The sequence below is a fragment of the Rhinatrema bivittatum genome, chromosome 5 (genome assembly GCF_901001135.1).
Source record: "Rhinatrema bivittatum chromosome 5, aRhiBiv1.1, whole genome shotgun sequence".
NCBI classification, from domain to species: Eukaryota; Metazoa; Chordata; class Amphibia; order Gymnophiona; family Rhinatrematidae; genus Rhinatrema; species Rhinatrema bivittatum.
In genome coordinates, this window is record NC_042619.1 from 137,935,071 (window position 1) to 137,959,873 (window position 24,803).

General features: G+C 50.2%; 1 long non-coding RNA gene across 1 annotated transcript in view; it reads left to right on the forward strand.

Moving 5' to 3' along the window:
* LOC115092250 overlaps positions 1 to 21,928 on the forward strand; it is a 293,575-nt gene extending 271,647 nt beyond the window's left edge. The window contains exon 3 of the long non-coding RNA XR_003856959.1: positions 21,627 to 21,928. This is a non-coding gene — a long non-coding RNA (uncharacterized LOC115092250). The remainder of the gene's footprint in view (positions 1 to 21,626) is intronic.
* Positions 21,929 to 24,803: the final 2,875 nt, after the last annotated feature.

Genomic DNA, 24,803 nt, shown 5'->3' on the forward strand with positions numbered 1-24,803 from the left:
AAGGCCCGTGCAGATTATAAAATTTGCATATGTCTAGCCCCAAACATGCACGCATATGTTTGGATACGTGCAAATACTTGCAATAGATTGAAAGCGCATACTTTTCCTACCTATTTTAAAAACATATGTGTGTATATTTTATGTGCCAAAAATATTGTGACTTGCTTGCCTAAAACACTGCTTACACGAGGAAGTCAGTAATAACTGGAAGATATCAGATTCGCTGGACTTCCTTTCCCCCCACCTACCCCTCACCATCCACATTCCTTTCCCCGTTTCCCCCCCCCCCCCCCCCACACACACAAATGACAGGAATCTTTTGTTTGGAACAATAAAGGCCGCAGTTTATTAACCTTACCCGAGCCCTCAACCAATTCGTAAAATACAAACCCCCATTCTTACGCATTTATTGTGCTCCCCACCTCTTCCAGTGGTAGAGCTTGAAACAATCCTCTGAGCATCGGCCCCCCTCCTGCTCATTTCCAATCTCGTGTGGCAGCCCCCCCGTACCACACAAGATTCCCCCCTTTTCCAACTTGTAACCATAACATAACTGCCTCAGCCGTTCCTCACAGCCTGAGGCGCGAAACCGCTTCTCCTTCTTATCCTCCCCCTTCTACCAATCCCCGTCTCCCAATTCAAATTCCTTCCTTTCTATTGGTCCTTTTCCACTACCCCCCCCCCCCCCCCCCCCCGTCACCCTTCAATGACCTTTTCATCTTATCTTTCTTAACCCTTACCGCTCACTTCACTTCAGTTACCAGCGTGGAGCTAGACAAGCTAGCTCCACTTCATTAACTGGAAGATATCAGATTCGCTGGACTTCCTTTCCCCCCCACCTACCCCTCACCATCCACATTCCTTTCCCCCGTTCCCCCCCCCCCCCCCCACAAATGACAGGAATCTTTTGTTTGGAACAATAAAGGCCGCAGTTTATTAACCTTACCCGAGCCCTCAACCAATTCGTAAAATACAAACCCCCATTCTTACGCATTTATTGTGCTCCCCACCTCTTCCAGTGGTAGAGCTTGAAACAATCCTCTGAGCATCGGCCCCCCCTCCTGCTCATTTCCAATCTCATGTGGCAGCCCCCCCGCACCACACAAGATTCCCCCCTTTTCCAACTTGTAACCATAACATAACTTCAACCTTATGGGCTCGGGTTTACCGCCATAGGAACAATGCTAACTCTCTCATCATTGTTCCCCCCCCCACTGCGGCCTCCTGTTTAATTATCATTTGTTCCAAACCCTCCTGTATGTCATTATTAAACAGGTCAATGCCTATATCAGATAAATGCACACCATCTGTCCTGAAGAAACCCAGAATCATCTGCCACGCCCATTCATGTCGTACCCAGAACCCCCCTTGTTAGACCACCCATTTCCCTATTTGCTTATTCATCTTCTTAACGCTCTTGCACCACAACGGTAGTCCCACAAATTTAATCCGTAAAATAATATCGGACCATCCCAATTTCATGTCAGGCATCGTGTTGAACAATGTACTAAAGTCCTTCTTAATTTTTGCAATCAAGTCCTTGCATGCTCCTCGTCCGACATCATTGCCCCCCAAATGTATTAACAGCAACTTCAGCATCTCCAGCTCCAGAAGGCAAGTTTGCAATAACGGTAACAGTTCATCCCATAGCATCCCCCGACGACTGAGCCATCGGACATTCCATTGCCGCCGGTCCAACTCCAGATTCGGTCCGTAAGGTCTCTGTTCCGCTCTATGTTGCGCCCAATGAATAAAGGAATGGCCCACTACCCAGGCCCACTCACATTCCCCCCGACGCCTGCTCCTCTCTGCAAAAAACACAGCAATATTAATACCATCCCTCTGTTAGGTATTACCCCCCCCCCTTTTTTTTTTATTATTATTATTATTTTTTTAAAGAACTCCGCTTATTGATCATTCCTGACATATGTCAAGAATGCATTGGACTTCCACCGCCCGATCGATTGTATGGCCCTGTTGTTAAGACCTCTTTCCGTCGCCGATGTCGCCGCCCCGATCCTAAACGAATGGGAAGTATACCTCTGCTCATCCAATCCCACAAACCGCAACACTTTCTTCAATACCTGTACAAATTGATAGACCGTAACCGTCGAACCGTCCTGATGTAACAACAGTAAACCCCCCATCCGCGGCCTTACCGCCGCAAAGCGCTGCATACACCGAACAGGGCATACCAGCTCATCCACCGCAGGAACCAATGTTACTACTTGCCCTTTACCTAATTGATCTATCTTAGAACGATGAATGCAAATCGTTACTGATTGCTGACTAATCCACACATTCTCGGCTAACAATCCCGTCCTAGCCTCGCTCCCTTTAGCTGCGGCGACCAACTCCGTGACTCGCATTGCACCAAAAAATGCTAACACAAATGCAGACTGAAATAGTACCGCTTCGTAACCAGACACACAAACAGCCGGCAAACTACCGACCAACACCCCCAAATCCTCATAACGAATAGGGAGTCTCCTGTCAGGCGACCATCCCCTCTCCCTTTTCCACCCTCTTAACACCCGCTGTAACAGAAAACTCCCTCCTGGATTCCCCCAGCCCTTCAACTTTTGCAAAAATGAAAAGCCCGCCAAATATGAACGTACTACTGCCACCGAATAACCCTTGGCCTTTGCCCATAATACAAAGTCCACCATCCCGGAATCCTGAACCGGCCCTCCCGTCCATCCCCTTCCTTCCAAATACTGACTTATCACACCACAGCCTCTCCGATACGCCTTCCAGGTAGCTGGCGCCAACGAATTCTGAATCAACGTCCATGCGGAAACCATCCCAGCCTCCACCGCTGCACTGGGAACCTCTCCCCTTCGGACCATGCCCCCGGCGCTAGTGTTCTGAATTCCTGCCGCTTAAAACGAGAGAGGGCATCAGCTATAACCTTCTGCTCCCCGCAAAGAAGTGCTGCACACTTCCACACAGGCGCACGAAACTGCCCATCCCCCCGGTAAACATTTATCTACATAATATTCGCCCTCCAACTGAAATCCCCCCAAGGAAAGCAGCTCGGGTGAATGGGGAGCAATCGAAACGCCGATTCAATAGCCGCTTTCGCTAATAATGCCCCTTTTCCTGCCGACTGAACCAAGCTCACAGCTTCATCAAACGAGGCATATCGCTCGAACAAAATTCCCGTGGTACCTGAGCCTTCACTGAGGAGCCGCGAGGAGAAGATAAATTAACATGAACCTGAACTTACCCTCGTCCTTCTTCGGTATAACCGCTGCAGGAGATATATGCAGATCAACATAAGGCTGTGATGCAAACGGCCCCGTCCCGCTCCCTAACCGGATTTCCATCCCAATCTCGTCCCTAACTATCGCAGCGTATGTCCTGGCCAACCTAACGTTCCTACCCCTCACCCCACTACTCGAACCCGCAAATAGAATCACAAAACCGTCCTTAAACCCATCCCATAAAAGATTGCCCCACAGTACCCTTGGGATACCTCGCCAACCAAGGCCGCATCACATTCACGATATCGCGAAATGGCCACCTCGCTCCAACTCTCAACTCTTTCCGCTTTTTCCCGGTAACCCACCTGCTTGCCCGCATTTGAGTGCAAAATGAGCTCCTCCACAGGTAGCGCAGACGTGTCGGAACTTGCAGTCTGGGAATAAGCAGGCTGCCCTATTAAATCTCCAGCACACGTCACTCCCTCCCACCTTAGTTCTCACCCCTTGCACTCCTGTCCCTACCGATCCCCCCGTCCGAAAGGACTGCCCAACCCCGCTGCTGTTATGAAACTCCGTCACCTCACTCCCGCCACTATTCCCCACTCCCAACGCCTTCTGGCCCCTCACACCCTTATAGGACATTTGTGTTAACCACAAATTAATATCTTGCGATCCCCATGACATTGCCCTATTCCCTGCCATCTTGTCACGGAATTTCTCATCATAGTTGAGCCATGCCCAACCTTCGTAATCCCAGAATGCTCCCAATATGCTGTCAGCGTAAGCCAATAAAGCCCCGTACTGTGAAGCATCGTAATGTCCCACTACACTGGCCAACCTCAAAAAACCCCTCACCCAGTTAACTATATTCTTCGCCACTTTAACCTCTCCCAGCTTCTTATGTTTCTTTTTATCCTTCTTTTTACTCTTCCTCACCCCTCTCCTCCCTTCCAATAACCGGAAAATATTAACATATCTTCTCTTACGGATCCGTCTCCGCATTTTCCTAGGAACTCCCTCCCACAACTCCGCTAACGTTGCACATGCCGCCCGCCCTGCGCCATGCAATGGCCCTTCAGCCATTACCCCAGAATAATTAGGACCAGACTCCGAAGACTCTTCTGACGAACCTGACTCACTATCAGACGAACTACTCGACGCCCTCACCTTTGTCTTCCGAACCTTCTCCTTCCTAGACTTTTTCCTCTTTAAAGTCTCACCTGAACTTTGTGCCGCCTCCCCCGCTCGCTGCGCAATTGACTTCTGGCTTCCCCTCTCCAGTCCAGCACCTCGTCCTTTTTCAGCATCCGCGAAGTCCTTGTCCCTCCACGCTTCTTGCATCGAAGTCCCCGGCCGTGCCTCATCCTCCGTTTCTGAAAGACAAAATACCTCCCTTCCTCTCCCTGTCCTAGTCCCTGTCTCACTCCAACCCTGCACCTCCCTATGCCCACCACTACTAATGTTTACCATAAACGACGGGCCCACCAGGCCCTCTCTAGCTGCCAAACCCACAGGCCCACTGCTGGGCACAGGCACCTTCATCTCCTCACGATTCCGCTCCCATGCCAACCATCCTCCAAATTCACTGCCGACCTGCCTGGTAAAATCGCCTGGGGTTCCGAGCCCCTGCCCCCTATGCGGAATATCCCTTAGCTTACCGTCCCCATACCCCCCTCCTAAACGGCTCCCTATCTCTCTCCCCTCCTGTCTAGGGCTTCCCGCCCCTTTTTTCCTCTCCTGGCGCTCCGTGAGGCCCCCCACGCCAGGGCTGACTAGGGAGGGAATCCCCCCCCCCCCCGCACAGACCGGCACCTTACTACTGTCTTCCCTACCCCTGCTCATTGGGCTAGCACCAGGCGCCCTACGAGGCCAGGATGAAAACGCCCCCTGAGCAAAATTGCCCCGCAGCGATCCAACTGCACCCCGGGCTCTCCCCCTGACAGTGAATCGGGCCCGCGGGGGAACGCGGGGCACCGACGGGAGGCGGGCCTGAGGAAGGCCCGCCCCCCCCGGCACCCGCAGAGGCCGCGCGCACGGGGGTAACACCTGGGGCAGGGACCGCCCCAGGCAGGCACACAACCTGGGGCTTCGGCGGCTCGTTGGGGTCCAAAAAACTGAAGGACAAAGCGGAGGCGTTCAAGGACACCTCCGCTATGTCCTCTATCGTCTCCGAAGCAGGGGGCGGAGCGCAGGCACGGCGCCGGCACCGACGTCACCACTGACGTCATCTGGCTCGGGGCCGCTCTCACCGGAATCGGCGGCGGCCGCAGCCTCCCGAACATTTTCAGCGCGGGAACAGAGCGGCCTCGAAGGGGCAGATCTAGAGGGGTGCAGGAAGGTAAGGGACGCTCAGGAACGCATCGCTCGCGCAGGCCGGAGGAAGGCTGAGGCGGCAGACGCAGCAACGGGGGAGGGGGATCTAGGAGGCCGGACGGGGCACCGGCCGCGCGAGGGGGCCTTCTTAGGCATGCCCGTGGGGAGAAAGGGCGCGGAGCGCAGCTATAGCAAACTAAGGGTAAATTCAGATGATTTGAAATTTATTTATTTATTTATCTTTTTTTTTTATCACAAAAACGGAGGCAAGCCTCTGCAGCTAAGACACTAAAGTCTGGCAAATACTGACACTAATTAACCGCTACAGTTATAATTTATGCCTTGAATAAGAGTACCTACTTTATACTGCCCAACACAGCTCGCTAACAGAAAAAGCCTCTGCCCGCTGCCTCAGCCGTTCCTCACAGCCTGAGGCGCGAAACCGCTTCTCCTTCTTATCCTCCCCCTTCTACCAATCCCCGTCTCCCAATTCAAATTCCTTCCTTTCTATTGGTCCTCTTCCACTACCCCCCCCCCCCCCGTCACCCTTCAATGACCTTTTCATCTTATCTTTCTTAACCCTTACCACTCACTTCACTTCAGTTACCAGCGTGGAGCTAGAAGAGCTAGCTCCACTTCATATTTTAAAACATGCGTGCATAATTGAAGTCATCGGACTGTCAAAATCTCTACCAGTTCACCCAGTACTTCTCCAGGTCATCGAGATCCTCCTGGTTCTTCACTCTGAACAACCTCCCAGTTCATCAAGACCTCCCACCCAACCACTAGTAAACAAAAGATAAGTCTGATTTCAATTGCACAAGATAATTATCAGGTGACAATTACACGAATACGTTGACAAATGCATGCGTGTAAGTCTCTAATAAAATAGTAATTTGTACACATAGCTCTTGGCCCCCCCTTGAACAATCTTAGGCCATCCCTTTTTCATGCATGCGAGACCAAAAATGTGCGTGCACTTTTGATGTTTTTAAAATAGCATGTACACAAGCTGCTTACACACATATATGCTAATTTTACATATATAAATGTTTTGAAAATTGACCCTAATATGTTTTAAGCAGAAAGGTAAAGCAGTCCTTGCCATCTTCAGGTCTTACCAAACAAGGAACATGTTACGGCTATGGCTGCTGTGCAACCGCCTCACCACCAGGGGTCCCTCTAGTGCTGGCTCTCCTGGCAGGCCCAGTCCATCTCCCCTGTCCACTCTATGTTCTGGGCTTTCCCTTATAACCCTGCCTGACAGTTCCCTCGGTGCTTCGGCATCGAGCTCGCCTGGGCTCCCTGCTCTAGCCTTCCTTCCTTGCTTGCTGTGCGTTTGGTCCCTGGACCTTGCCTTGCCTTGCGCGGCCTTCGGGCCTTATCCCTTTCCTTGCCTTGCCTTGCCTTGCGCGGCCTTTGGGCCTTATTCCTTGCCTTGCCTTTCCTTGCGCGGCCTTCGGGCCTTCTGCCTTGCCCTGCTTACTGTGTGTGGCCTACGGGCCTTCTGACCTGCCTTGCCCTGCTTACTGTGTGTGGCCTACGGGCCTTCTGTGTGTGTGTGGCCTATGGGCCTTCTGACCTGCCTTGCCCTGCTTACTGTGTGTGGCCTACGGGCCTTCTGTGTGTGTGTGGCCTACGGGCCTTCTGACCTGCCTTGCCCTGCTTACTGTGTGTGGCCTACGGGCCTTCTGTGTGTGTGTGGCCTACGGGCCTTCTGACCTGCCTTGCCCTGCTTACTGTGTGTGGCCTACGGGCCTTCTGTGTGTGTGTGGCCTACGGGCCTTCTGACCTGCCTTGCCGCTTACTGTGTGTGGCCTACGGGCCTTCTGTGTGTGTGTGGCCTACGGGCCTTCTGACCTGCCTTGCTCTGCCGCCTGCCCTGACCCAGCCTGAACCCAGACACTGCTATTTGCTGCCTGCCCTGACCCAGCCTGGACCCCGACACTGCTACTTGCCGCCTGCCCTGACCCAGCCTGGACCCAGACACTGCTACTTGCCGCCTGCCTTGACCCAGCCTGGACCCAGACACTGTTTCTAGCCATTCCTGTCTCTCTCCACCTGGAGCCACCCTTCTGGGTGGTGTTCACTACCCCTGAACACAGCCTAAGCGTAACAGTATGCCGAAGCCACCAATTTCCAGGGGAAGAGATAGGTCTTGGTACTACCGGTGAGCCAATTTTTCTTTTACCTCTACTCACATTATGCCTCAGCCTCCAAGTTTTTATGTCTGTGCCTGTTGCCAGACTTTGAACTATCTCAGTTAGAAGAACTGTCTTGCATGTCAACTCTCAGACCAAGAGCACTGGGTTTGCAGCAGTTGTCATAAGAGGAACGTCTCGGTCTATCAGGAATGCTTAAATTGTCTAACTCCAAAACCAGGGTGGTGGAAATGCTCCTGTGTTCCGTGTCTGTTACCACCAGGCAAACCCTGCCCCTGTTGTTCTGCTCTAGGACCAGCTGTTCCATTAGAAAAAACAATCAGCTCTCCTAACCGGTATTCTGCTTCTGGCTCAACTAAAACAGACATTTTAGCTGGCAGTTTGTGGAAAGAAAAACCCAGGACTTACCTGACCAAGAAGGCTTCTGTGATACCAGTGCTAGACCCTCGGGAACAGGTTTCTCTAAAACGGAGAGAGCTGATTAACTCTAGCAGGGCTCTGCTTCCCACAGCTGCTGTTGAGACAATAACGAGCACTTTCCCTAGATGTCCTAGAACTGCCTGTGCCTTCTCTAAACTGCTCCTCCAGAAACAAAATAAGGAGCCTCAGAGTTTGGCTCGAGGTATCAAGCCCACAGTAGTGCAATCTGTGTCTTCCATGTGCACTGCTTCTAACCTTGCTGCTCTGCCATCTGAGCCTGCTGCATCGCCCCAAGAGGGGTCCGAGCCTACTGCATCGCCCCAAGAGGGGTCCGAGCCTGCTGCATCGCTCCAAGAGGGGTCCGAGCCTGCTGCATCACCCCAAGAGGGGTCCGAGCCTGCTGTTTCACCCCGAGGAGGATCCAAGCCTGCTGCATCACCCCGAGAGGGGTCCGAGCCTGCTGCATCACCCCGAGTAGGGTCCAAGCCTGCTGCATCACCCCAAGAGGGGTCCGAGCCTACTGCATCACCCCGAGAGGGGTCCGAGCCTGCTGCATCGCCCCGAGAGGGGTCCGAGCCTGCTGCATCGCCCCAAGAGGGGTCCGAGCCTGCTGTTTCACCCCGAGGAGGATCCAAGCCTGCTGCATCACCCCAAGAGGGGTCCAAGCCTGCTGCATCACCCCGAGAGGGGTCCGAGTCTGCTGCATCACCCCGAGTAGGGTCCAAGCTTGCTGCATTACACCGAGAGGGGTCCAAGCCTGCTGTTTCGCCCCAAGAGGGGTCCGGGCCTGCTGCACTACCCCGAGAAGAGCCTGAGTCTGCCGAACCGGCTCTGCCGCCATTCCCGGAGGGGTCTGAACCGGCCCTGCTGCCGCCCCCGGAGGGGCTCGAACCGGCCCTGCTGCCGCCCCCGGAAGGGCTCGAACCGGCCCTGCTGCCGTCCCCGGAGGGGTCCGAACCGGTCCTACTGACAGACTTTCTGACTCAGCCTTCTGAGCCTGCTGAACTGGCCCTGCTGCCGCCCCCGGAGGGGCTCGAACCGGTCCTGCTGCCATCCCCAGAGGGGCCCGAACCGGTCCTGCTGCCATCCCCGGAGGGGTCCAAACCAGTAATGCTGCTGTTCCCGGAGGGGTCCGAACAGGTCTTGCTGCTGTCCCCGGAGGGGTCCGAACCGGTCCTACTGACAGACTTTCTGACTCAGCCATCTGAGTCTGCCGAACCGGTCCTGCTGCCGTCCCTGGAGGGGTCCGAACCGGTCCTGCTGCCGTCCCCGGAGGGGTCCAAACCGGTCCTACTAACAAACTTTCTGACTCAGCCTTCTGAGCCTGCTGAACCGGCCCTGCTGCCGCCCCCGGAAGGGCTCGAACCGGCCCTGCTGCCGTCCCCGGAGGGGTCCGAATCTGTTCTGCTGCCGTCCCCGGAGGGGTCCGAATCGGGCCTGCCAACAGACTCTGTTACTCAAGCATCTGAGCCTGCTGTACCGGTCCAGCTGCCGCCCCTGGAGGGGCCCATAACGGACCTGATGTCGCCCCCGGAGGGGTCCAAACCGGTTCTGCTGTCGCCGACCCTGGAGGGGTCCGTACCGGTCCTGATGCCGACCCTGGAGGCGTCCGGACCGGCCCTGCTGTCGTCTCAGGAGGGGTTAGCACCTGCCCTGTCGCCTCAAGAGGGGTTACGGACTATTTTGCTGCTCCAGTTGGGGTTTGTGTTCCCCTTGTCACCCCAGCAGGGGTTATGGGAATCTGCACCGCTTCTGCTACCCCAGGAGGGGTCTAACCCTGCCGCCTTGTCCCAGGAGGGGTTATGGACTATTTTGCTGCCCCAGGTTGGGGTTGTGTCTGCCTTATCACCCCAGGAGGGGTTATGGACTGTCTTACTGCCTCAGGAAGGAGTTGAACCTGCCACATCGCCCCCGGAGGGGTCTCACGTTATTATTGAGTACCTCCTGCAAAGATGGGACCCAGGAGGAGGGGGAGGCCTTGAGGAGGGGGTACTGTTACGGCTATGGCTGCTGTGCAACCGCCTCACCACCAGGGGTCCCTCTAGTGCTGGCTCTCCTGGCAGACCCAGTCCATCTCCCCTGTCCACTCTATGTTCTGGGCTTTCCCTTATAACCCTGCCTGACATTTCCCTCGGTGATTCGGCATCGAGCTCGCCTGGGCTCCCTGCTCTAGCCTTCCTTCCTTGCTTGCTGTGCGTTTGGTCCCTGGACCTTGCCTTGCCTTGCGCGGCCTTCGGGCCTTATCCCTTTCCTTGCCTTGCCTTGCGCGGCCTTTGGGCCTTATTCCTTGCCTTGCCTTGCCTTGCGCGGCCTTCGGGCCTTCTGCCTTGCCCTGCTTACTGTGTGTGGCCTACGGGCCTTCTGACCTGCCTTGCCCTGCTTACTGTGTGTGGCCTACGGGCCTTCTGTGTGTGTGTGGCCTACGGGCCTTCTGACCTGCCTTGCCCTGCTTACTGTGTGTGGCCTACGGGCCTTCTGTGTGTGTGTGGCCTACGGGCCTTCTGACCTGCCTTGCCCTGCTTACTGTGTGTGGCCTACGGGCCTTCTGTGTGTGTGTGGCATACGGGCCTTCTGACCTGCCTTGCCGCTTACTGTGTGTGGCCTACGGGCCTTCTGTGTGTGTGTGGCCTACGGGTCTTCTGTGTGTGTGGCCTACGGGCCTTCTGACCTGCCTTGCTCTGCCGCCTGCCCTGACCCAGCCTGAACCCAGACACTGCTATTTGCTGCCAGCCCTGACCCAGCCTGGACCCCGACACTGCTACTTGCCGCCTGCCCTGACCCAGCCTGGACCCAGACACTGCTACTTGCCGCCTGCCTTGACCCAGCCTGGACCCAGACACCGTTTCTAGCCATTCCTGTCTCTCTCCATCTGGAGCCACCCTTCTGGGTGGTGTTCACTACCCCTGAACACAGCCTAAGCGTAACAGAACAGCCAGTCAAGTGAGATGTCACTGTGTTTCTATCTAAACCTTCCTGACAAGTTTTGATTACATAATCTCCAACTAAAGGCCGGATTTTTAATGGCCTGCATGTGTAAAACACAGGGGTTAAGCCTGCAGTCAGGCCTTGTGCGAGCCGCGTGCATTTTAAAAGGGGCCTGGCCGCAGGCATAACCCCTGTTACGTGTACAAGAGCTGGGCCTCTGCAGAGGGGAGGGGAGAGGGCAGGGAGGGGGCGGGGCTAGAGGAGCGTGGTACAGCGGTAACTTGCTCTTGCTCTTTTATGGGAGCAAAAGGTAAGTTAAAAAAATGGGGGGGGGGGGGGACGGGGACTAGGATAGGGATAGCAGGCGGGAAGGATAGGGGAAAGGGAAGGGAGGTTAGGGTAGGGGGTAGGGAAGTTCCCTCCCAGTCTGCTCCTTAATTGGAGCAGACTGGAGGGAACTGGGGAAGCCGAGCAAATTCGCAAATTCATGAAATTATACCCCCATTTCCGCACGCATGTTATAAAATCACACGTTACACGTCCATGTGTGCGCACCGGGTAGCGCGCGCACATGGATGCGTGTGTGTTCTTTTTTTTAATTTTTTAAATTTTTTTATTGAAATTTCAAAAATGTTACAAGAAAATCTTGTATTGTGTAATAGCAGAAAACTGATTACATTTATCCAAAACTTAACAGTAATATAATCTTTTCATGGCAATTCAAACAAATCAGTTTCTGTAACAAACAGAAGAAAAACAAAGTGAAGCTTCACTATCATGAGCGATTAAATAACATAAGTAAACTAATTCTATAAGAAATAGTGCAATTTACAACCCCATAACCTACTCATAGCCGGTGTTTGATTAGCGAGAAGACTTTTAAGATAATCTGGATCTGTAAACAAATAATTTTTATCCTCTAGCATTCTTTTTTAAAATCCACCCCTAAGTGCATAGATACAAAACTCAACCCCACATTTACCCAACATGAAATGTAGGGTTTGTTATTAGTCATGCATATAGGCCACCCATGTGCCTGGCATTATTGATTGTGGATGCACCTTCTAAACTGTTGCGGTCCTGGTCGCGAGCACCGCGGCCAGGCCCTTACCTCTTGATTCCCAGGCCTGCTCCTGCCTCCGGAGTCCTGGCTTGTGGCCTTTTTGACGGCGTCCCCGCTGGGGCAGTGCCACCGTGAAGGTTCCGGTGGACACCCTGTTCCTAGGCACGCGCGCGTGCCACTTGGGCGTCTTTGTAGCCAGTTTCCAGCCTGTGCCGACTCCGCCCAATTCCTGACGTCAGATGCCGCCACATTGATAAGCCGGCCGTGGCTGTCCAAACTTTGCCTTGCAACGGGTTAGCATTCTGGTTTCCTGTTGCGTTGTGTCCCAGAGTGACTTGCTTGGCTATGTCGCTCCGTTCCTGCTACAGTATCTGCTTGGTTCCTGCCTGCCTGCTACAGTACCTGCTCGGTTCCAGTACTCGAGTCTTGCTACAGTTCCTGCCTGGTTCCAGTGCCCGAGTCCTGCTACAGTTCCTGCCTGGTTCCAGTACCCAAGTCCTGCTACAGTTCTTGCCCTGTTCCAGAACCCGTACCCAGTTACAGTATCACTACTGTCCTAGTCTGGTTCCAGTTACCAGTCCTGATCCACAACCCGCCTAAGTCCCAGCGGCCGGGCCCCTACGGGCTCCTCCCAGGGGGCTTCGGCTTCCAAGGGTGAAGCTACCTAAGTCCCAGCGGTTGGGCTCCTATGGGCTCCTCCCGGGGAAGCACCAGCTTCCAGGGTGAAGAACATCTACGTTCCGCCTGAACATCTGCCTCCCGGCCCGCTGTCCATCAGAGACATTGTCCATCTCTTCCTAGTCTCCAGCAGGTCGGCCCAAGGGTCCACTAAACTGAGACTCCCACAACAAAACTGCCAAGTTTCAAAATGCACAAACAAAAGATGAGTGGCCACAATCTTATTGGGTATACCCACACTATGAAGAAAGAGAGTAGTGATAGTAGCAAAACTGTGGCACAGACACAAATCTATAACCCAATAAAGTTGATATAAAAAGAAGCAAAAGAAATCCAGAGTCAACCAATTGTCAGCTAATATTATCCAGCCTATATAATCATTACCCCCACCTAGACATCTCAGGAGTAAATAGTCAAAAAGAAGATGATAATGTTTTTATAATTTTTTTAAATTGGTTGCATAATGGTGGCAAAGTTCAAAAATAGTAATTATTCATCCAATAAGTCACAACGAATCCCAAAACCCTGACATCTGCCGATGTTTCTGTTAATTCTACTTGACAGGTACAAATTGTGGTATAACAACATAACTGTAAATCATGATGTGCTCTCTCCAGACTGTGTATAGTCTCATAATGGAGTCAAAGTATGGAGCTGACCTCTAACTAAAAAACATCCTTTTGAAACCAGGTGGTAGATGAAGCCACCTGGAATACATCATGGTGAATTGTCTATTCAAGGTACAGTATAAAACAAAATCAGGAACAGAAAATCAAAGAATCCCCAGCTCTTAAATAGAGAATACATTGTGAGAAAAGAATAACAAATATAAATGCATAGTGAAAAGAAAAAAAAATTGTCTCAGAAAAACAGATAAATCTTGATTCGCATTCAAATTCATGGCTACAACAGTGTCCAAATGATGGATCCAATGATCCAATGTTGTTCCTTCTGAAGAAGTGCCAATGGGGGTGACCTGATCAATTTTACAGAAATGTAAATCCTCAAAAGTGTGTTGCTGGTCCAAACAAATAATGAGCCATCAGAGCTTCAGTGAATGATTGTATTCAGTCATTCTAGTGCTAACCACATGTGTGGCCTTCCTATCATATAACTTATTGCACTGCCTCCAGTGCATGCAAATCTATCTCATGCATATTCATTGTGGATATCCTGAAAACCTAAACTATTTACGGCTTTCCAGGACTGGAGTTGGCCATCCCTGGCATATATCATTATGGAAGATTGGCAAGTAGTACTGAAATGAAACCTAATGCTGAAATACATATTAGAAACATGTAATGTATTAGTTTCTATAGCGCTATGGTTTGTTGGAACGATAGCAGTGACAGGGATAGGATTGGTGAAGTCTGAGCACATTAACACATCTCTCAGATGAGGGCAGCAAGAGAATGCAATCTGAGGTAGATCATAATGAGTAGAGTGTAGTTATAGAACATGCAAGTGTCTAAAAATGGAAGCACATATTTTTCGGTATGAAGGAAAAAGCAAAGCATAATTAATCCTCAAGAATGCAGTGGGATTTCTAGATTGAAAAGGGCCATTTTCAATGACAGGATTCAGTATTTGTAGAACATCTTCAGAGCCAAGCACTGTCATTGTGAATGGCTCTTTTTACCTAGGAATCCTACTTTGGTTTGAGGTGAGGTATCCTCAAAGGTTACTGCCAAAATGGGGAAGATAGAATATCCCAAAAGAGAGTTTTTTTGATAAAAGCAAAAGTAGCCCATGTGCATTTAAATAAAGAGCAGACAGAGATAAATGATTCAGAACTACCCATTTCAACTGCTAGGCAGGCTGTAAATACAGTTAAAAACCATACTTTGAACTGTATGCAAATACCAGGTGTCTAAAAAATTAGGTGTTGATTTTTGTAAAACCACACACGTGTCCATGGATGCACCGATTTTACAACATTCGCGCATCACCACACGCATATTATAGAATACAATCCTGCGTGCACATGCGTGCCAGATTTTAATGGCTGTGCACGCACGTGCGGGTGGGTGGCCTGTCCCGCACGCAACGGAGGGGAATGTTTGAAAAATACACGCGGCAAAGCAATCAGCCTGTTCCCAGTTCCTTACCCATCCGCTTCAATTAAGGAGCAGATGGAGAGGAAACTTCCCTATACCCCTTCCTGCTCAGCTTCCCTTTTCCCCTCTCCTCCCCAACCCCTAAAGCCCCTTTCCCTACCTTTGTTTTCTTTATTTCAAAACTTACTTCATCTAAATAGAAGAAGTAAGCTCCCTGGGAAAGCGTCTAATGGTGCTGCCCTGGCCAGCCCCTGCCTTGCCCCTCCCCGCCCAAACCCCACCTCTGGCCCACCCCTTTTTGATGGCCTGGCACTTTTGCATGATTTGGGGGATACGCGCTTGGCCGGGCAGTTTCTAAAATGCGCTCTGCCCCGCCATGTGCTTATCCCCGGTTTTTATACGTGCCAGGCTTTTAAAATTTGGGCGTAAGACTGGAGAGCTAGAATGTATGGCACTGAGCAATGATGTAGACAAAGTAGGCATTTCATAGAAGTAGTAGAAAGAGGAAAACCAATGGGACACTGTGATACCAAGGCAAATATTTTATCAAAATGATAGGCCAGGTCAAATCGTTGAAGGGGTGGAATTATATGTTAAGGATTTTATTTATTTATGTATTTAACTTTACTTCTGGCCCACGCCTTCCAAAGTTTGGAGCAGGTAACAACATTACACACATAAAGCAAATGTATAGTACAAACAATTGAGATAAATAATAAAATAACATAAAATAGGAATCTGCTTATTACATTTCATTAGAGATGTGAATCGTGTGATCGATCGTCTTAACGATCGATTTCGGCTGGGAGGGGGAGGGAATCGGATCGTCGCCGTTTGGGTTTTTTAAATATCGTGAAAATCGTGAAAATCGTGTAAATCGAAAACCGGCACACTAAAACATCCCTAAAACCCACCCCGACCCTTTAAAATAAATCCCCCACCCTCCCGAACCCCCCCCCCCCAATGCCTTAAATTACCTGGGGTCCAGTGGGGGGGGAGGGCGGGAAAACCGGCACACTAAAACAACCCTAAAACCCACCCCGACCCTTTAAAATAAATCCCCCACCCTCCCGAACCCCCCCAAAATGCCTTAAATTACCTGGGGTCCAGAGGAAGGGTCCCGGTGTGATCTTTTACTCTCGGACCTCCGGTGCTTGTAGAAATGGCGCCGGCGCTACCTTTGCTCTTACCATATGACAGGGCAAAGGTAGCGCCGGTGCCATTTTGTTTTTTGTCCCCCGAGGTCAGGAGCGTAGGAGATCGCTCCCGGACCCCCGCTGGACCCCCAGGACTTTTGGCCAGCTTGGGGGGGCCTCCTGACCCCCACAAGACTTGCCAAAAGTCCAGCGGGGGTCCGGGAACGACTTCCTGCATGCGAATCGTTTTTCCGTACGGAAAAACGATTCGCAGCAGGAGATCGCTCCCGGACCCCCGCTGGACCCCCAGGGACTTTTGGCCAGCTTGAGGGGGCCTCCTGACCCCCACAAGACTTTCCAAAAGTCCAGTGGGGGTCCGGGAGCGACCTCCTGCACGCGGGCCGTATTGCCAATCTTCAAAATGGGGCTGGTGCTACCTTTGCCCTCACTATGTCATACGCGTGACCGTATGACGGTCGTATGGCGACCGTCGCCCGTATGACATAGTGAGGGCAAAGGTAGCGCCGGCGCCATTTTAAAGATTGGCAATGCGGCCCGCGAGCAGGAGGTCGCTCCCGGACCCCCGCTGGACTTTTGGCAAGTCTTGTGGTGGTCAGGAGGCCCCCCCCCAAGCTGGCCAAAAGTCCCTGGGGGTCCAGCGGGGGTCCGGGGGCGATCTCCTGCACGTGTGACATCGGGAGCCAGGAACCAAAATGGCACCGGCGCTACCTTTGCCCTGTCACATGATAAGGGCAAAGGGCCACCGGCGCCATTTCTCTTAACACAACCGTGGCCAGAGAGAGGGAGATCGCGCCGGGACCCTCCCACTGGACCCCAGGTAATTTAAAACATTTTGGGGGGGTTCGGGAGGGTGGGGGATTTGTTTTAAAGGTTCGGGGTGGGTTTTAGGGGTTTTTTTTGGTGTGCCGGTTTTCCCGCCCTCCCCCGATTTACGATTTTTAACGATTTTTTAAAAAAACAAAACACGCCGATCAGATTTCCCTCCCCCCCAGCCAAAATCGATCATTAAGACGATCGATCACACGATTCACAACCCTAATTATGATCACTATTACCAAGCAGCCCCACCACCATTATCTCTTTTAAAACCAATTGGGACGTGACATTCTAATACAGGTTAAGCCATGATACCATCTGATTCCCTGTCCTACCTTCAACCAGTCCAAACAGCATCCTTGTCTAGGCTCCCTGAGAAGTTAAAATTACCAACATGACATCCCGACAGACAAGGCCCTCACCATCTGGTCATGATAGTTGACATTTGGCCTAGGTAGCTGGAGGCTGGTGCAAGCGTTTATGGTTGCACCCAAACCCTCACAGTATGCTGGCTTGCAAACACCTGTGAGCATTGTGGGAATGATACTATCCTTGACATTCTCTTTAGGGAAGCCTGTTACTGCACTCCTGCTAAATGAGCACTCTGAGGTATGCAGTGGCTCTGCCACAGCTGATGAAGTGCTGACATCAGTGTCTTTACAGGCCCTTGTGACACAATGTATCCCATGTACAGGTGCATATCGGCAGAAGGACACGGATGTTCGCTATGGAATGAACCTGTTAAATGTCTACTCTGAGAATGATATATTTTACAATCAACCTGTAGATTGACACTGTGCCTTAATGTTTCCCAGCTACCTGGGCTTGACATGATTTCTAGAGCTGGTGGCCTCCATGTTCCAGACCCTGCTGGAGTCTAAGCATAGCTATGCCACTATGTCCACCACATGTGAGGTCTAGGACTGTGTCCAAAGCCTAGGCCCAGCCAGCCAAATACAGCAAGTTAGGGCAAGCTATGTACACTGTGTTGGCAGGCCTATACAAACACTGGGGCAGATTTTCAAAGGGGTACGCACATAAGATACACGCATAACCCCGCAAAAGCTGCCCTTTCCACCCCCTGCGCGCGCCAAGCCCCGGGACGCGCATAAGTCCCGGGGCTCTCCTGGGGGGGCGTGTCGGGGGCGAGTCACGGCGGGGGGGGGGGGGTGCTCCGGGGGCATGGCTGTGGGGGTGGTTCCCGGGCCGGGGAATCGCGGGCAGGCATAAGCTTTTATAATAAAGGTAGGGGGGTTTAGATAGGACTAGAGGGGGTTTAGTTAGGGGAATGGAGGGGAAGGTGGGGGGCGCCAGAAAGAACGGAGGGAACGGAGGCAGGCTGCGCAGCTCGGCGCACGCAGGCTGCCAATTCTGCGCAGCCTTGCACATGCCGACCCTGTATTTTAAAAGATACGCCCGGCTACGCGTATATCTATTAAAATCCGGCGTACTCTTGTTTGCGCCGGGTGCGTGAACAAAAGTACGTGCGCGTGTACTTTTTAAAAATCTGCCCCACTATGTGGAGACCTTGCTCTTTTATAGTCACAATCATTCTGAAAACCTTTGGCCAGACACATGTATTTGGTTGTTCCCTTTACTTGGCATACACTTTCTCAAGTGCAGTCAATTTCAGCATTGTCAAGATGAACCCAAACTAGGCCAATGTAGTTTCTTCACACATGGCACCAGACAGAGAAAGCTTGATTAAAATAAAGATTGTCAAGAGGAGAGCTGATGCAAACATTCTGCTTGGCTCTCTTACATTGAAAGGGAAGGGGTAGTTGATTGCTAACAGGCAAAGAGGTATTATATCAAGCTTTGGTGAAAATGGCTGCCACTCAGCGTGGTGTCCTCGCCCTCTACGGGTGGACATGGTGGATCCTGGGGTAAATCCTGAAGTATCTCTAGTGGTAGACCATGACATAGGGCGAGATTATGAAATACACAGCATAGCAGCACTATATCCACTACTCTGGGTGGCATACACATTAAAGCTTCACCTGTTTTGTCCAAACAACAAAATCTACTTTTGGGAACTTTGAAGGTGTATTCTATGACACTGCGAGTTGAACATAAGGCCTTGTACCTTATCTCTAGGGGTGTGCATTCGTTTCCTACGTATTTGTAATCCACAATATATAAGGCCATATTCGTTGTATTCGTAGGGAAGCGAAACGTTTCGCGATTCCCCACGAATACAACGAATCTTCGCCGAATTATTTGGCCGTCTAAAGGAGCCAATTTAAACAAACCCCCCACCCTCCTGACCCCCCAAGACTTACCAAAACTCCCAGGTGGTCCAGCAAGGGGTCCGGGAGCTATCTCCTGCACTCACATCCTCGGCTGCCAGTATTCAAAATGGCACCGATAGCCTTTGACCTACTATGTCACAGGGGCTACCAGTGCCATTGGTCAGCCCCTGTCACATGGTAGGAGCAATGGATGGCCAGCACCTTCTTGTGCTCCTACCAAGTGACAGGGGCTGACCAATGGCACCGGTAGCCTCTGTGACATAGTAAGGGCAAAGGCTATCAGCGCCATTTTGATTACTGGCAGCCGACGGCCCGAGTGCAGTAGATCACTCCTGGACCCCCGCTGGACCACCAGGGACTTTTGGCAAGTCTTGGGGGACCCTCCTGACCCCAACAAGACTTGCCAAAAGTCCAGCTGCCTCATGCCGACAGTCAGCCCCTGTGACATAGTGAGGGCAAAGGCTATTGGCACCATTTTGAATACTGGCAGCCGATGGCCCCAGTGCAGGAGATCACTCCCGGACCCCTGCTGGACCACCAGGGATGATTTGGCCCAGACAGCGGGAAAAAGTATTTTGGGACATTCCCCCAGCTACCCCTTCTGTTGTTTGGAAGAAGCCAGATGCCAGGAAATGCAGGGTGGCCAAACGTTTGGTGAGGCCAGGTATTGCATGAGACTGCTCCGTGAACGGATCCAGATCCCCTCTGATTTCATCATATAATTCCATGATAGCCTAAGAGGTGAGGTAATACTTGCTTACCACATAATTTTCTGGCATGCCCAGCAAAGAGATTCAAGGAGGGAAGAAGCACTCCCTGTGTCTTCTGTGCCATGACAGCCTGCTTGCCAAATGCTGTTGTAGGCCCAACGCTTTCCCTGCACGGGCAGTGGCTCATGCTCAGGTACTGGGAGGGGTTGGATATTCCCTTTCCTGTTCTGTTTGTTGTTGTTGGTCTTCTTCTTCTTCACTTCTTGTTGTTGTCTGTGGCAATCCCCCTCAAGCATCTAGTATCCCCTCAGAAGTATACTTGTCACAAACATAATGGATCTAGGAAGGCAGGTCAGGTGGGAACAGCTGTTTTTACTGGCCTAGGAGAGTCTGGTAGGTGTGCTTGCAATAAGGCCCCAAATTATCACGTATGGTGGTAATAGCCGTGAACCACAGTAACAGCTGAATGCCGTTTTCCCCATACCGCCAAAAACACCTTTTCCTCCATACCTGCCAAAAAAACATGTGCAGTTATTTCTGACGTTGAATCTTGCATTATTGTGCGTTAATCAGCTGCGGGAAGTGGTAGAAGACCATCTTTTGCATTTACTCCTCCCACTCTCTCCCCCCCCACTTGCATACTCAATTGTATATTTGCGTATGCATTTGCATTGCAGTATTTATCACATGCATTAGGCCATTACCATATGAGTTAGGCCGTTACCGCATGCATTAAGGCCCTTTTGCAAAACGATACATGATCCGGTCAGCTAGAAAAATTATCCGGCTAATGCCGTTCCTCCCCAGAACCCCTCCTGTCCACCTCCGGAACCCCTCCCACCTATCTGGCAATAAACTAGCAGGATAAGTTACCGAATATGCCAGTTTTGCCATTCAGACAGATAACTTTTAAGTTATCCATTTAAATGGCTTTTGAATATTGTCCTTAAAATGTTTTTGAGAAATAGTTGTTTTATAGTCACATTTACTGGCATGCTGCTATATTTCCATATGATAATATGCATTATTTATTATTAAATAGTTCCCATTTAAAATAGATGCTGTAAATAACACCCATTCTTGTAAATAATGCATGGTAACAAGTTAGTGCCATTTAGTAAATCAGGATGCAAATGTATGAATTTACTTTCATTGTTTTGGACTTGTATGCTTCAGATCACATCTTAGTTTTGTTGGCATTTGTAAACTGCCTGCACTGTATATTGTACTGTGTTTATTTTGTATACAATTAATATACAATTTTACAGACCTACAAATAAAACAAGTTGGAACACAGAATGAACCACCATTTAACTTCTAGTGAAAATGATTAAAAACCCCACGGGAACAAAATAGAAAAAATACATTTTTCATGAGAACAATGAGATTTGCTATAATCAAATTTTTTATGTTTCATTCCATAATTTGTATGTTGAAGATCCAATGAAAACCCCACTGACTATTTGTATTTTCTTAAATGTCAAGTAATATTTAGGGAAGCACAGTAAAATATGCAAGCAGCAGTGCTGAATCAAAAATATATATGCATTTCATAATGTAGCTATACAGGTAATGTTGTCGTGTATTTCATTTGCACTTTAAAAACAATTAGATGTTATGCAAACTGCTTATTTGTTCAATATAAAACTAATTTAAGAACCCATCTTGAAGCTGTTTAGCATGCAGCTTAGCGGAACTTACTTCAGCAGGTTCTTTTACTTGAATTAATAGCTATGGCTACACAATTAATTCTAGAATTCATTTAAAGAATGGTAATGGAGTTTAAGCTTCTTTTGAAGTAAAGCTTTTTTCTTGAATTACATAAATATCTAGATCATTTTTTTCTTTTCTTTTATTTCATTTACAGCCTTATAAACCTCCTTACAACAACTCACTGCTACCATAAGAAGCCAGTTGACAGTGACTAAAAGTCTACAGCATGGAATTTACTTTTGGAATCTCTACACATACTGCATGGCATCAATGAAGCAAAGTCTGTGGAAATGGAAGTGCCCATGGAACTGGTCAGCTCCCTATGTACATTCATGTAGCATGGAGACTTTAAAACCATGCCCTCCCTTCATGCTTCCAAGACATTAGAAAATATTATTTATTGAGATAGGCTTGCACATACATTTATTTATTTATTTTTATTCTGATACAATGTACTATCCCAGGTTCTTAGAAGCTCATAATTATACATAATTTCATAATATTTCTTCAACTGGAAATGAGTAATTCATTATTAACATGACTACATGAATAGTAAAAACTTAATATAATGTTTCTTTACACTCAAAATTTTAAAATAAATTGATTAAATTTGTCATGCTTTCATGAATTTAGGTATCCAGATTCAGTCCTTGATCCTGGTGTTTATACACAAAGGGATAATGAAATAGTTGTAAAAACACAAAGGGGTAGATTTTAAAAGAAGCGCGATCAGCCTACTTTTGCTTGCGCATCAGACTCAAGCAAAAGTACGCTGGATTTTAGTAGATACGCGCGGAGCCGCGCGTATCCACTAAAATCCTGGATCGGCGCGCGCAAGGCTATCGATTTTGTATAGCCTGCGCGCGCCGAGCCGCGCTGCCTCCCCCCGTTCCCTCCAAGGCCGCTCCGAAATCGGAGCGGCCTTGGAGGGAACTTTCCTTTGCCCTCCCCTCACCTTCCCCTCCCTTCCCCTACCTAACCCACCCGCCCGGCCCTGTCTACACCCCCCCCTTACCTTTGTCGGGGGATTTACGCCTCCCGGAGGGAGACGTAAATCCCCGCGCGCCAGCGGGCCTGCTGCGCGCCGGGCCGCGACCTGGGGGCGGGTACGGAGGGCGCGGCCACGCCCCCGGGCCGTAGCCACGCCCCGTACCCGCCCCCAAAACGCTGCCGACACGCCCCCGGAACGCCGCGACGACCGGGCCCGCCCCCGACACGCCCCCCTCCGAGAACCCCGGGACTTACGCGAGTCCCGGGGCTCTGCGCGCGCCGGGAGGCCTATGTAAAATAGGCTTCCCGGCGCGCAGGGCCCTGCTCGCCTAAATCCGCCCGGTTTTGGGCGGATTTAGGCGAGCAGGGCTCTGAAAATCTACCCCAAAGTGTGATAGATAATGTGAGGAATATGGATTATGTGAACATTTACCAGATAATGTGAATAGTAAACAAACATTTTTTTCAGTGAATATTTACATTGCTTGTTGTATTTCTTTCACTATTGCACACATTATCCAGTTCTTCATTTTACCCATAACATATTATTTATTTTTACGTTTTAATTATGCATTTTTATAGAAAATGTCAAGAAATATGCTTGAAAAGGAAACATCTGAATACAGTTATGATATAAGAATACATTACTGAAAGAAAACAAGAATGTTAACATATCCGATTCTACCCAAGTCCTCAAAAAAGGAGATCCAAAGCAAATAAAGAAATAATTATAAAAAAAATAAATGACTATTAGAGAGATCATAAATCTAATAGAGAACCAGATTCCCTGCTTATTAAAAAAAAATCCAGAAGCTGTAGAAAAAACAGAAATATCACCCTGCAATTTCTTATTCTAAACAGCGCCCCCTGTGGCACAGACCTTCTCCCGCTGTTGAGGTTGAGGTTGGAGGGGTGCTAAAAGTTGCTGTGTTCCATGTCCTCCAGATAGAATCTCACAGGGTGGGCTACTTGATACCATTTCCCCTACTGGATCTCCTGCACAGGAATGGGGTTTAGAAACTAGGGATGTGAATCGTTTTTCGACGATTAAAATTATCGTCCGATAATTTTAATATCGTCTTAAACCATTATGGAACACAATACAATAGAGATTCTAACGATTTATCGTTATAAATCGTTAGAATCGTGAGCCGGCACACTAAAACCCCCTAAAACCCACCCCCGACCCTTTAAATTAAATCCCCCACCCTCCCGAACCCCCCCCAAATGACTTAAATAACCTGGGTGTCCAGCGGTGGTCCGGAACGGCAGCGGTCCGGAACGGGCTCCTGCTATTGAATCTTGTTGTCTTCAGCCGGCGCCATTTTCCAAAATGGCGCCGAAAAATGGCGGCGGCCATAGACCAACACGATTCCATGGCAGGAGGTCCTTCCGGACCCCCGCTGGACTTTTGGCAAGTCTTGTGGGGGTCAGGAGGCCCCCCCCAAGCTGGCCAAAAGTTCCTGGAGGTCCAGCGGGGGTCAGGGAGCGATTTCCCGCCGCGAATCGTTTTCCGTACGGAAAATGGCGCCGGCAGGAGATCGACTGCAGGAGGTCGTTCAGCGAGGGTTCCGGCGCCTCGCTGAACGACCTCCTGCAGTCGATCTCCTGCCGGCGCCATTTTCCGTACGGAAAACGATTCGCAGCGGGAAATCGCTCCCTGACCCCCGCTGGACCTCCAGGAACTTTTGGCCAGCTTGGGGGGGGCCTTCTGACCCCCACAAGACTTGCCAAAAGTCCAGCGGGGGTCCGGAAGGACCTCCTGCCGTGGAATCGTGTTGGTCTATGGCCGCCGCCATTTTTTGGCGCCATTTTGGAAAATGGCGCCAGCTGAAGACAACAAGATTCAATAGCAGGAGCCCGTTCCGGACCGCTGCCGTTCCGGACCGCCGCTGGACACCCAGGTTATTTAAGTCATTTGGGGGGGGTTCGGGAGGGTGGGAGATTTAATTTAAAGGGTCGGGGGTGGGTTTTAGGGGGTTTTAATGTGCCGGCTCACGATTTTACGATTTTTCACGATATTTTACCCCCCCAAACGGCAACAATACGATTCCCTCCCCCTCCCAGCCGAAATCGATCGTTAAGACGATCGAGGACACGATTCACATCTCTATTAGAAACCACCCAGCAAAATCTTCAGGGGCAGGGATGATAAGCATGGAGAAATTTAGGAAAACCGTCCTGAGGGAGGATGATACCTGAAGTACCCTGGAAATAAACAATTATTGATTAACAAGTTTAAAAAGTTTATTTTTACCAAAAAAAAAAAAAAAAGGATTAGAAGCAATCTTGTAGTAAATAATACAAGTATTCAAGTTTTTCAGCATGTACCTTTGGAATA